The sequence below is a fragment of the Cryptomeria japonica genome, unplaced genomic scaffold (genome assembly GCF_030272615.1).
Source record: "Cryptomeria japonica unplaced genomic scaffold, Sugi_1.0 HiC_scaffold_253, whole genome shotgun sequence".
In the NCBI taxonomy this organism is placed as follows: domain Eukaryota; kingdom Viridiplantae; phylum Streptophyta; class Pinopsida; order Cupressales; family Cupressaceae; genus Cryptomeria; species Cryptomeria japonica.
Genome location: NW_026729075.1, coordinates 76,415 through 87,500, shown reverse-complemented (window position 1 = coordinate 87,500; position 11,086 = coordinate 76,415). Strand labels below are relative to the sequence as shown.

Genomic DNA, 11,086 nt, shown 5'->3' with positions numbered 1-11,086 from the left:
ACGGAAGAGGCTTCAGGGCCGCCTAGGAATGGTCCAAGCATCGGACACGCTTGGGGCGACTACCAGTGACAGCCCCCTATCCCGCGATGCGTCCGATACGAAGATGGTTCCAAGGCGGCCGAGGAGCCTCACCGCATAGCAATCGGGGTGCGAGGTGGGGGATGCGGCGAGATGGCCCCAACGGCTAGACGGAAGAGGCCACAGGGCCGCGTCGGAATAGTCCAAGCATCGGACGCGCTTGGGGCGACTACCAGTGACAACCCCTTATCCCGCGATGCGTCCGATACGAAGATAGTTCCAAGGCGGCCGAGGAGCCTCACCGCATAGCAATCGGGGTGCGAGGTGGGGGATGCGGCGAGATGGCCCCAACGGCTAGACGGAAGAGGCTGCAGGGCCGCCTCGGAATAGTCCAAGCATCGGACGCGCTTGGGGCCACTACCAGTGACAACCCCTTATCCCGCGATGCGTCCGATACGAAGATAGTTCCAAGGCGGCCGAAGAGCCTCACCGCATAGCAATCGGGGTGCGAGGTGGGGGATGCGGCGAGATGGCCCCAACGGCTAGACGGAAGAGGCCACAGGGCCGCCTCGGAATAGTCCAAGCATCGGACGCGCTTGGGGCGACTACCAGTGACAACCCCTTATCCCGCGATGCGTCCGATACGAAGATAGTTCCCAGGCGGCCGAGGAGCCTCACCGCATAGCAATCGGGGTGCGAGGCGAGGGATGCGGCGAGATGGCCCCAAAGGCTAGACGGAAGAGGCTGCAGGGCTGCCTCGGAATAGTCCAAGCATCGGACGCGCTTGGGGCGACTACCACTGCCAACCCCTTATCCCGCGATGCGTCCGATACACAGATAGTTCCGAGGCGGCCGAGGAGGTGGGGGATGCAGCGAGATGGCCCCAACGGCTAGACGGAAGAGGCTGCAGGGCCGCCTCGGAATAGTCCAAGCATCGGACGCGCTTGGGGCGACTACCAGTGACAACCCCTTATCCCGCGATGCGTCCGATACACAGATAGTTCCGAGGCGGCCAAGGAGCCTCACCGCATAGCAATCGTGGTGCGAGGTGGGGGATGCGGCGAGATGGCCCCAACGGCTAGACGGAAGAGGCTGCAGGGCCGCCTCGGAATGGTCCAAGCATCGGATGCGCTTGGGGCGACTACCACTGCCAACCCCTTATCCCGCGATGCGTCCGATACACAGATAGTTCCAAGGCGGCCGAGGAGCCTCACAGCATAGCAATCGGGGTGCGAGGCGAGGGATGCGGCGAGAAAGCCCCAACGGCTAGAGGGAAGAGGCTTCAGGTCCGCCTCGGAATGGTCCAAGCATCGGACGCGCTTGGGGCGACTACCAGTGACAACCCCTTATCCCGCGACGCGTCCGATACACAGATAGTTCCAAGGCGGCCGAGGAGCCTCACCGCATAGCAATCGGGGTGCGAGGCGAGGGATGCGGCGAGAAGGACCCAACGGCTACACGGAAGAGGCTTCGGGGCCGCCTCGGAATGGTCCAAGCATCGGACGCGCTTGGGGCGACTACCAGTGACAACCCCTTATCCCGCGACGCGTCCGATACACAGATAGTTCCAAGGCGGCCGAGGAGCCTCACCGCATAGCAATCGGGGTGCGAGGCGAGGGATGCGGCGAGAAGGACCCAACGGCTACACGGAAGAGGCTTCGGGGCCGCCTCGGAATGGTCCAAGCATCGGACGCGCTTGGGGCGACTACCAGTGACAACCCCTTATCCCGCGACGCGTCCGATACACAGATAGTTCCAAGGCGGCCGAGGAGCCTCACCGCATAGCAATCGGGGTGCGAGGCGAGGGATGCGGCGAGAAGGACCCAACGGCTAGACGGAAGAGGCTTCGGGTCCGCCTCGGAATGGTCCAAGCATCGGACGCGCTTGGGGCGACTACCAGTGACAACCCCTTATCCCGCGACGCGTCCGATACACAGATAGTTCCAAGGCGGCCGAGGAGCCTCACCGCATAGCAATCGGGGTGCGAGGCGAGGGATGCGGCGAGAAGGACCCAACGGCTAGACGGAAGAGGCTTCGGGTCCGCCTCGGAATGGTCCAAGCATCGGACGCGCTTGGGGCGACTACCAGTGACAACCCCTTATCCCGCGACGCGTCCGATACACAGATAGTTCCAAGGCGACCGAGGAGCCTCACCGCATAGCAATCGGGGTGCGAGGCGAGGGATGCGGCGAGAAGGACCCAACGGCTAGACGGAAGAGGCTTCGGGTCCGCCTCGGAATGGTCCAAGCATCGGATGCGCTTGGGGCGACTACCAGTGACAACCCCTTATCCCGCGACGCGTCCGATACACAGATAGTTCCGAGGCGGCCGAGGAGCCTCACCGCATAGCAATCGGGGTGCGAGGCGAAGGATGCGGCGAGAAGGACCCAACGGCTAGACGGAAGAGGCTTCGGGTCCGCCTCGGAATGGTCCAAGCATCGGACGCGCTTGGGGCGACTACCAGTGACAACCCCTTATCCCGCGACGCGTCCGATACACAGATAGTTCCAAGGCGGCCGAGGAGCCTCACCGCATAGCAATCGGGGTGCGAGGCGAGGGATGCGGCGAGAAGGACCCAACGGCTAGACGGAAGAGGCTTCAGGGCCGCCTCGGAATGGTCCAAGCATCGAACGCGCTTGGGGCGACTACCAGTGACAACCCCTTATCCCGCGACGCGTCCGATACACAGATAGTTCCGAGGCGGCCGAGGAGCCTCACCGCATAGCAATCGGGGTGCGAGGCGAGGGATGCGGCGAGAAGGACCCAACGGCTAGACGGAAGAGGCTTCAGGGCCGCCTCGGAATGGTCCAAGCATCGGACGCGCTTGGGGCGACTACCAGTGACAACCCCTTATCCCGCGACGCGTCCGATACACAGATAGTTCCGAGGCGGCCGAGGAGCCTCACCGCATAGCAATCGGGGTGCGAGGCGAGGGATGCGGCGAGAAGGACCCAACGGCTAGACGGAAGAGGCTTCAGGGCCGCCTCGGAATGGTCCAAGCATCGGACGCGCTTGGGGCGACTACCAATGACAACCCCTTATCCCGCGACGCGTCCGATACACAGATAGTTCCGAGGCGGCCGAGGAGCCTCACCGCATAGCAATCGGGGTGCGAGGCGAGGGATGCGGCGAGAAGGACCCAACGGCTAGACGGAAGAGGCTTCAGGGCCGCCTCGGAATGGTCCAAGCATCGGACGCGCTTGGGGCGACTACCAGTGACAACCCCTTATCCCGCGACGCGTCCGATACACAGATAGTTCCGAGGCGGCCGAGGAGCCTCACCGCATAGCAATCGGGGTGCGAGGCGAGGGATGCGGCGAGAAGGACCCAACGGCTAGACGGAAGAGGCTTCAGGGCCGCCTCGGAATGGTCCAAGCATCGGACGCGCTTGGGGCGACTACCGTTGCCAACCCCTTATCCCGCGATGCGTCTGATACACAGATAGTTCCGAGGCGGCCGAGGAGCCTCACCGCATAGCAATCGGGTTGCGAGGCAGATTATTGGGAAGGGAACCCCCTGGGATGCGGCTCAAGCAGTGCCCAAAGGGACTGGAATGCGGAATCACATCGAGAGACCCAAATGCTATACGAGGGCTCAAATCGAATTATCGATTTGGCCACGACATGGACGCATCGGAACGACTACCTTTGCCGAACCACTCGCAATTGCATCCATACCGAAACCAATAGACATTTCCGTTAGAGCCCTCGCATAGCATTCGGGAATCTCGCATGCCCCTCTAAATCGACCAATGCTGGCGCTCAATGAAAATCCGAGCGCTACCACCGTTCGAGCGCCAGCATTGGTCGAGTTAGAGGGGCACGGGGGAGAATGCTCCAGTCAACACCTCCCCTATATAAGTTATTTGTCCGATTCTCGCACAACCGTAGTCTGCCTCGTCGAATCAAACAACGGTCCCAGATTCCGACTTCCGTTCCGTAGAGACCCAAAAGCTAGATGGAGGCTCGCAAGAAAGAGAGTCGGCGCATAGCAATCGGGTTTCTCGAACGTTTAGGGACCGAGCTCACTTGCGGATAGGGCAAAATCCGCCAAGCAACCCAAAAGCTAGACGGGGGCTCGAATCGAATCGCCTAGGCGGCCACAACAACGACGTGTTGGATCGACTACCAGTGCCAAACCATTCAGCAAGACTAGTCTGTGTCGAGGCCGGATAGAGATTCTCAGAGAGCGCCCGCATAGCATTTAGGAGACCTGCCGCGTCCCTCACACTCGACAAATGGTGGTGCACGTTTATAAATCCGAGCGATCCCAACCCTTTCAAGCACCAACATCGGTCGAGATAGAGGGGCACGGAGGGGGCTGCGTGAGACAACACAGTCCCCTATATAAGTTATTTGTCCGATTCTCACACATCCGAAGAATGGTCATCAAATCGGACAACAGCCCAAACTTCCGACTTCCGTCCCAGAAAGCCCAAGAGCTATCTAAAACGTTCATGGCCGGAACTCGATCGCGGCTATACCAGTCCGCCAAGCAACCCAAAAGCTAGACTGGAGCTCTAGTCGAATCACCTCTGTGGCCATTGCAAGGACGTGTTGGAGCGACTACCATTGCCGAACCATTCCGCAGGTCGAGTCCATACCAAGGCCGCATAGAGATTCACGATGAGCTCCTGCATAGCAATCAGGAGACTTGCCGTGTCCATCACAATCGATAAATCCTGGTGCAAGATTTTTGCATCCGAGCGCTCCAACCAGTCGAGCACCAGCATCAATCGACATAAACGGGCACGGGGGGAGGATGCTCGAGAACACTACCTCCCCTATATAAGTTATTTGTCCGATTCTCAAGCAGCCGAAGTCTGGTCATCGAATCGGGTCAAAGACCACAACTTCCGACTTTACCCACAATGCAAGTCATCGAATCGAACATCGGCCCCCGAGTCGGACTCCATGCGTATGTCAGGTCATCGGACCCAAATTCCGCCTTCCTGCGCATGGCGGGCCATCAATATCAACTCGGTCATCGGACCCAAACTCCGCCTTTTTGCGTATGGCACGCCTTCAAATCGGTCATCGGACCCAAATTCCGCCTTCCTGTGCATGGCGGGCCATCAACATCAACTCGGTCATCGGACCCAAATTCCGCCTTTCTGCGCATGGCACGCCATCAACTCGGTCATCGGACCCAAATTCCGCCTTCCTGCGCATGGCAGGTCATCGGACACAAATTCAGACCTCGCCAATATGCCTACGTATCGAATCGGTCATCGGACCCAACTTCCGACTTCATCCATACTGTAGGGTCTTTGAGGTTGGCGCGGTGCGCTCAACCCAGGGAGTCGACCCATCGAAGCATACACCTCCCCTATATAAGCTATTTGTCCGATTCCCACACCTGTGTAGTTTGCACCTCTGACCAGGACATCGACCCCAACTTCCGAACTCGACTGCAACGACGGCACCAGCGCCTTGGTGCGCACCTTGCGACGCACAGTCCCAACATTCGCCTTCCTGCACATGGCAGGTCATCGGACCCAAATTCCGACCTCGCGAGTATGCCTACATATCGAATCGGTCATCGGACCCAACTTCCGACTTCATCCATACCGTAGGGTCTTTGAGGTTGGCGCGGTGCGCTCAACCCGGGGAGTCGACCCAACGAAGCATACACCTCCCCTATATAAGCTATTTGTCCGATTCCCACACCTGTGTAGTTTGCACCTCCGATCAAGACATCGACCCCAACTTCCGAACTCGCCTCCAACGACCGAACCAGCGCCTTGGTGCGCACCTTGCAACGCACAGTGCCAACATTCGCCTTCCTGCACGTGGCAGGTCATCGGACCCAAATTCCGACCTCGCGAGTATGCCTACATATCGAATCGGTCATCGGACCCAACTTCCGACTTCATCCATACCGTAGGGTCTTTGAGGTTGGCGCGGTGCGCTCAACCCGGGGAGTCGACCCAACGAAGCATACACCTCCCCTATATAAGCTATTTGTCCGATTCCCACACCTGTGTAGCTTGCACCTCCGATCAGGACATCGACCCCAACTTCCGAACTCGACTAAAAAGACCGCACCAGCGCCTTGGTGTGCACCTTGCAACGCACAGTGTCAACATTCGCCTTCCTGCACATGGCAGGTCATCGGACCCAAATTCCGACCTCATGAGCATACCTACTAATCGAATCGGTCATCGGACCCAACTTCCGACTTCATCCATACCGTAGGGTCTTTGAGGTTGGCGCGGTGCGCTCAACCTGGGGAGTCGACCCATCGAAGCATACACCTCCCCTATATAAGCTATTTGTCCGATTCCGACACCTGTGTAGTTTGCACCTCCGCTCAGGACATCGACCCCAACTTCCGAACTCGCCTGCAACGACCGAACCAGCGCCTTGGTGCGCACCAAAAGTGCGCACTTTTGGAGGGCACTTTTGTGCGCTCCAAAGGTGCGCACTTTTGGAGGGCACTTTTCTGCGCTCCAAAGGTGCGCACTTTTGGAGGGCACTTTTTGGAGGGCACTTTTCTGCGCTCCAAAGGTGCGCACTTTTGGAGGGCACTTTTTGGAGGGCACTTTTCTGCGCTCCAAAGGTGCGCACTTTTGGAGGGCACTTTTTGGAGGGCACTTTTCTGCGCTCCAAAGGTGCGCACTTTTGGAGGGCACTTTTTGGAGGGCACTTTTCTGCGCTCCAAAGGTGCGCACTTTTGGAGGGCACTTTTTGGAGGGCACTTTTCTGCGCTCCAAAGGTGCGCACTTTTGGAGGGCACTTTTTGGAGGGCACTTTTCTGCGCTCCAAAGGTGCGCACTTTTGGAGGGCACTTTTTGGAGGGCACTTTTCTGCGCTCCAAAGGTGCGCACTTTTGGAGGGCACTTTTGTGCACTCCAAAGGTGCGCACTTTTGGAGGGCACTTTTCCTGTGCTCCAAAGGTGCACACCTAGGTGAGCACCTTCGACCACACCTTGTAGCACACCAAACTCTGACTTTCGACTTCATCCGCAATGCAGGGTCTTTGAGGTTGGCGCAATGCGCACAACCAGGGGAGTCGACCCATCAAACCCAACACCTCCCCTATATAAGCTATTTGTCTGATTCTCATACATGCGTAGCCTGCAGGAGCAATTAGGACATCGACCCCAACTTTCGGCTTCTAAACGAAAACAAGGTCTTTGAGGTTGGTGTAATGCGAACAACTAGGGGAGTCAACCCATCAAACCCAACACCTCCCCTATATAAGCTATTTGTCTGATTCTCATACATGTGTAGTCTACAGGAGCAATTAGGACATCGACCCCAACTTTTGACTTCTTAACGAAAACAAGGTCTTTGAGGTTGACGTAATGCGCACAACCAGGGGAGTCGACCCATCAAACCCAACACCTCCCCTATATAAGCTATTTGTCCGATTCTCATACATGTGTAGCCTGCAGGAGCCATTAGGACATTGACCCCAACTTTTGACTTCTTAACGAAAACAAGGTCTTTGAGGTTGGCGTAATGCGCACAACCAAGGGAGTTGACCCATCAAACCCAACACCTCCCCTATATAAGCTATTTGTCTGATTCTCATACATGTGTAGCCTGCAACAACGATTAGGACATCCACCCCAACTTCTGAATTCGTCTGCGTTGACCGCACCAAAGGTGCACGCCTTGGTGCTCACCAAAATCCGACTTCCGACTTCTTCTGCTATGCGGGGTCTTTGAGGTTGGCGCAGTGCGCACAACCAGGGGAGTCAACCCACCGAATGCAACACCTCCCCTATATAAGCTATTTGTCTGATTCTCATACATGCGTAGACTGCAGCAATGATTAGGACATCCACCCCAACTTTTGACTTCTTAAACAAGACAGGGTCTTTGAAGTTGGTGCAGTGCACACAACCAGGGGAGTCGACCCATCAAACGCAACACCTCCCCTATATAAAGCTATTTGTCCGATTCTCATACGTGTAGTCTGCAGCAGCGATTAGGACATCGACCCCAACTTCCGAATTCGTTTGCATTGACCGCACCAAAGGTGCACGCCTTGGTGTGCACCCTGGAGTGCACTTTGGTGCTCACCTCGGTGCACACTTTGGTGTGCACCTCGGTGTGCACCAAAGGTGCGCACCTTGGAGCGCACCAAAGGTGTACACTTTGGAGCGCACCACATAGGGTCTTTGAGAGGTTGGCGCAGTGCGCACACCAAGGTGGGTGTTGAGGTGCGTGCCGAGGTGGGTGGGTGCTAGGGTGCGCTCCATGGTGGGTGCCAGGGTGGGTGCGTGCTAGGGTGGATTCCAAAGAGGGTCATAGGGTGGGTGCCAAGGTGGGTTGGTGATATAGTGGGTTCAAAGGTGGGTACTAGGGTGGGTTCCAAGGTGGGTCACAAGTTGGGTGCCAGGATGCGTGGGTGTTAGGTTGGGTGCCAAGGTGGGCTCCTGCGTGGGTGGGTGCTAGGGTGGGTTTCAAGGTGGACGCGAGGGCGGGTGCCAAGGTGGGTAACAAGTTGGGTGTTAGGATGGGTGAGTGCTAGAGTGGGTGCCAAGGTGGGTGGGTGCTAAGGTGGATGCCAAGGTGGTTCACAGGGTGGGTGGGTTCTAGGGTGAGTTCCAAGGTGGGTCACAGGTTCAGTGCTAGGGTGGGTGTCAAGGCGGGTGTCGAGGTGCCTGGGTGCTAGGGTGTGGATGCCAATGTGGGTCATAGGGTGGGTACTAGGGTGGGCTGCAATGTGGGTGCCAAGGTGGGTAACATGCTCGGTGGGTTCTAAATTGGGTGCCAGGGTGGGTGTGCACCCACCTTGCCCGAGGTGGGTGCCAAGGTGCCAGTGTGGGTGGGTGCTAAGGTGGATGCCAAGGTGGGTGAGAAGGTGGGTGATAGGTTGAGTGGTAGGATGGGTGGGTGCCAAGATGGGTCACAGGGTGGGTGCAAGGGTGGGTAGGTGCTAGGGTTGGTGTCAGGGTGGGTGGGTGCTAGGTTGGGTTCCAAGGTGGGTGCGAGGGTGAGTGTCAAGGTGGGTCACAGGTTAGGTGCTAGGATGGGTGAGTGCTAGGGTGCAAAGGTGCCAGGGTGGGTGCTAGGATGGGTCGATGCTAGGGTGAGTGGCAAGGTGGGTCCACAAGTGTCAAGGTGGGTGCCGAGGTGGGTGCCAAGTCGGCGACTGCTATGGTGGATGCCAAGGTGGGTCACGGGGTGGGTGCCAAGTTGCTAGGTTGGGTTCCAAGGTGGGTGCCAACGTGGGTGCTAGGGTGCGTGGGTTAAAGGGTGTGTCACAACGTGGGTGCCAGGATGGGTGCGCACCCACACTGGCCAAGACGGGTGCGGGTGCAAGGTTGGGTTCCAAGCCCGGTCACAGGCTGGGTGCTAGGATGGGTGGGTGCCAAGGTGGGCACCAGGGTGGGTGCACCCACCCTGGCCAAGGTGGGTCACGGGGTGGGTCCTAGGGTGGGTAACGGGGTGGGTACTAAGGTGCGTGCCAAGGTGGGTCATAGGGTGGGTGCCAAGGTGGGCACCAGGGTGGGTGTGCACCAACCCTAGCCAGGGTAGGTCACGGGGTGGTTGTCGGGGTGGGCGTCAAGGAGCCAAGGTGGGTGGCAAGTAGCCAAGTTGCGTGCCAAGGTGGGTGTCGGGGTGGGTGCCAAGGATCCAAGGTGGGTGCCAAGGAACCAAGGTGGGTGTCTGGGTGGGTGCCGAGGTGGGAGCCAGGGTGGGTCCCAAGGTGAGTGCAAAGGTGGGTGCCAGGGTCAAGGTGAGTGCCAATGTGGGTTCCAAGGTGCCAGGGTCAGGGTGAGTGCCAATGTGGGTTCAAAGGTGCTAAGTTGGGTGCGAGGTTGGGTGCGAGGGTGGGTGGGTGCCAAGGTGTGCTAGGTGGAAGCCCGGGTGGGTCGGCATCCCATGGGTGTCGAGTTGGGTGCCTGATGGGTGCTTCTTGTCAAGTTTTAGTCGTCGGGACTCATTTCGAGCCTTAGAGGTCGTTTCTTGTCCGGTTGCCCTGTCTTCGACCTGGGAACCCAATTTTGGTCCTCGGGTCCCATTTTTTTTTGTCTCGCATCCCACTTTTGGCCTGTGGCCTTTTCGGGGTCGATTCTCGTTTTGGGCATCAGAGCATGTTTCTTCTCCTAAAACCCAATATTTGTTTATTAAGTCTCGGAACACATTTTTGTTCTCGTGGACCCATCATGGGTCTTGGAACGCATTTGTGGTCCTTGGGTCCCATTTTGCATCCCGAAACTTGTGTTTTGGTGCTTGATCCCTATTTTGGGTGCCCACCTTGCACCAAGTGCGCACCCGGGGCAAACCGAGCGCCTTGGTGCACCGGGGCAAGATCGAGCGTGCACCCGAGGCGCCCCGAACATGCACCAAGGTGCACTCGGCCCACATGTGAGCGCAGGTCGTTGCGCCCGAGGTGGTGTGTGGGCACCGCGTTGCAGACGGGACACTGCACGCACACGACGCCCCCTCCAGGTGCACGCACGTAGGCCGGGCCGGGTGCACACCCGACGCCCTAGCAAGGTGCGCGCACCCGGGCAGGGCTCACACTTGGCGAACGGGGCGCACTTCGCGAGGGAGGGTGTGCACCTCGACGGGGGTGGGTGGCCGGGGTGGATTCGCACGTGGGTCGCGGTTTGCTAAGTACACACTGCGACAAGCTCATAACGGGTGCGATCATACCAGCATTAGTGCACCAGATCCCATCAGAACTCCGCAGTTAAGCGCGCTTGGGCCGGAGTAGTACTGGGATGGGTGACCTCCCGGGAAGTCCCGGTGTTGCACCCTTTTTTAGTTTTTCGCCGGGCGTCGCAATGCTATTTGAATAAACCTTTTGCCCGTTTGCGTTCTCGTCGGGGCCGGGCCGGGCCGGGGTGCGCTGCCCGCACTACCGCGCGCGCGGGGGCGACACCGAGCGCGCACCCGAGGCGCCCCGAGCACATAGGCCACGGTGCAACCCGGGCGTTGTGCGCGCACCCCGGTGCGCCCGAGGTGCTGCGCGCGCACCCAGGTGAAATCGGTGTGCACCTCGGCCAGTGCGCGCTCGGTCGAGTCGCGCACGTTGGCCAAGGTGCACGGTGATGTTTCTTACTCTAAGGTTCCGCACCAGACGCCCGGGACAGGTGAGCGAA

The 11,086-nt window shown here is 58.7% G+C and overlaps 1 non-coding gene across 1 annotated transcript; it reads left to right on the top strand.

Annotated features, from left to right (window-relative positions):
- Positions 1-10,623: 10,623 nt before the first annotated feature.
- Positions 10,624-10,742, top strand: LOC131869573 (5S ribosomal RNA). The gene has a single exon (XR_009367955.1). It is a non-coding gene; the product is annotated as a 5S ribosomal RNA (ribosomal RNA).
- The last annotated feature ends 344 nt before the right edge of the window (positions 10,743-11,086 follow it).